General features: G+C 43.6%; 1 protein-coding gene across 1 annotated transcript in view; it reads left to right on the forward strand.

The window, feature by feature from the left end:
- Positions 1-2,500, forward strand: part of SALL1 (spalt like transcription factor 1) — a 14,418-nt gene that overhangs the window by 1,337 nt on the left and 10,581 nt on the right. The gene's annotated exons all lie outside the window — the stretch shown is intronic.

Consider the following 2,500-nt stretch of genomic DNA (forward strand, 5'->3'; position numbering starts at 1 on the left):
GTGCCGGCAGCGCCGGGCCCGCCGAGCCGCCGCCGTGCCCGCGCCTCTCGGCCGCGCCGGGGCACCGCCGGCACAGCGTCCCGGGCTCCGCGCGTGAAAACGGGGCGGAAAGTTTGCGGGATGTTGTGCTTCGCTGGGAGCGTTTACCAGGCTTCCGAAATCCCCTGAATGCCCTTCTCGTACACCAGCAAATAGACCAGCACTGGCTCCGCGGAGCTCTGCGAAATGTTTCCTAAAAGTCATTTGGGTCCTGAGAGTCGATTTGGGGCTTTTAAGTGAGTTTTGTGAGCTTTGAATGCACTCGACTTTTACCGCTTCCTCAGCATAATCCCCTTTCTCATCTCAGTAAACTTATTTATTTTTCTTACGATATTATTCCCACTTCCGCTCGAAGTTTGGAGTAGGAGTTGGAGAAGCGTTAGGTTTTTAGTTGTCTTTCATCGGCCTCCTGTGAAAGAATTTGGAACTTCTTAAAGTGAGCCGAGGAAAGAAAAGCAGAGAGGGGCTTTTTTACATCTTCACTTCGTATGATTGCATCTTTTGACATTTGCTATATTTTTTTGTTTGTTTTTAGTAGGTGGAATAGGTCAAAAACACTTCAAAGTATCTTTTTTTAAAGTAGCCGTTTTCTTCTGTTTTTAGTCTTTTGATCTGATTTTGCACATCGTTTTCAAATGAAGTACAGTGGGAGTGTGAGAAAGGAATGTTAACTGAGCAGCTTTCCTGCCTGTTGCTAAAGGATGTCCTTGAAGTAAGTTGGATCTTGCCTGAAATGATGGCATGGAAGTGAAGCTCTTGTTTCGTTTGGGTGGCTGTTGTAAGTTAAAGAAGAGAATGACGAAGTTTATTCTGTTTTAAAACAGTTTGCTAGGAAAAGCAGTGTACTCTACTATAAAATCTGTAGGAGCCTTCCCTTTCCCTTTCTAGTCCTGGTGCCGGGCTGTGGCTGGTTTACATGGCAGGACGCTGAGTTTTGAGTCAGTTGCCCAGAAGGTGTGCTTTGTAATGGTGCTTCAGGGCTCAGAACGCTGCAGAAGCATTAGCATAGAGCTACCCCCGCCTTCCCGGGGTCCCCGGCCCTGGCAGCAGCTTCTCACTTGGGCAACACAGGGTGGGAGAGCTACGGCGGGGACGAGTTTGCGTTATGTGCCTGTGAAATTGCAAAACAAAACTTGGAAATTCGGAGCGCTTCTTTCTCCTCCTTTCACGCTGTGAGTTCAGGTTTGCTAATCCATGTCCGGCTTGCGCAGGGTGCAGGCGAGGGGAGCATCGCTGCCTCTGCGGACGCTTGCAGTAAGGTACTGCTGGGCAGAATTTTGAGCGAATCCGTAGAGTGGCTCCGTGAAAATTTCTTGCATCTGATTTGAATTCCGGTTTGTTAAAACTTTCTGCTATGGTTTCATACCTAAAGATCAATAGGGAAAAAAGTTCCTCACACTGCATCAGCAATTTTTGGTTTGGCTTTTTTTTTTTTTTTTCCTTATCTCAGTCTCTCTCTTTTTTTTTTTTTTTTTTAAAGTTCAAAGCTCATTTGTTCACTCCCACCAGGAAGACTTTCCACTTTAAAATATATTTCTGGTGCAGTCAATGGATAAGTACGTTTGCTCTTGTAAAATCCTGTGTATGTGCACTTTTGATAAAGTTCACATTGGAGTAAGCAGAGCACCTCTCAAATTAATAGCAGAAATTACTTGCAGCATAAATTATATTCAACAAGTAACTAATTACTGGTAGGAAGTGGGTAAGAGATCGTGGGATTATTTCCTTTTGTTAATAACTGCAGTCACTTTCATGACATTTTAGATTTTTTTTTCCTGGTTTCTTGGAATTACATTCTGAGTTGTAAAAGAACATTTTTGGGGTGCAGTGTTCCAAGGCAAAAGTTATATTGGAGAAATAAACCATCTAGACTTTGGCAAAGAGAAAATATTTACAGCCCTTTCTTTTAAAGCCTCATCAGAACCAGTGCCCTTTCATGTCAATAATGGATTTTGGTGAATTCCTGCTGCAGCATTACGATCATCCACATAATTGTTTCTGGGCCCATGAAATAAAAGAAATTAGGGTTGCTTTCCTCAGTGGGATCTGGAGGACAGGATGCTTAGGAGACAGAACTGCACAGTGAGGCTGCTTTTAGTTCATTACATAATTAGGCCTTTTTGTGAGTAGCTGCAGTCTGTTGGTTCAGGATACAGACACTTGGGTTTTTTTCCAAAGGTGAGCCCAGGGTGTAGAGGGCCTTGTGAAATATCACTTATGCAGATGCAATTCAGAAATAATTACTGAAACCCATATGGTGGAAGTTGTCTAAACCCAGTGTTAGTTCAGACCCGTTGTATGTGTGTTTCCCCTACATAACCCCAATCTTTGTCTTGCTGCAAAATATTTATGTTTTAGTTTGTACCTTATTTATCTTTTTGATGCTAAGTAGCATCTGGCTCCCTGAGGACAAGCCCTCCTGTATATTTAGCTGTACCAATGCTTATTGCACAACTGGCTT

This window comes from Pyrgilauda ruficollis, unplaced genomic scaffold (assembly GCF_017590135.1).
Source record: "Pyrgilauda ruficollis isolate IOZ18807 unplaced genomic scaffold, ASM1759013v1 scaffold13, whole genome shotgun sequence".
NCBI classification, from domain to species: Eukaryota; Metazoa; Chordata; class Aves; order Passeriformes; family Passeridae; genus Pyrgilauda; species Pyrgilauda ruficollis.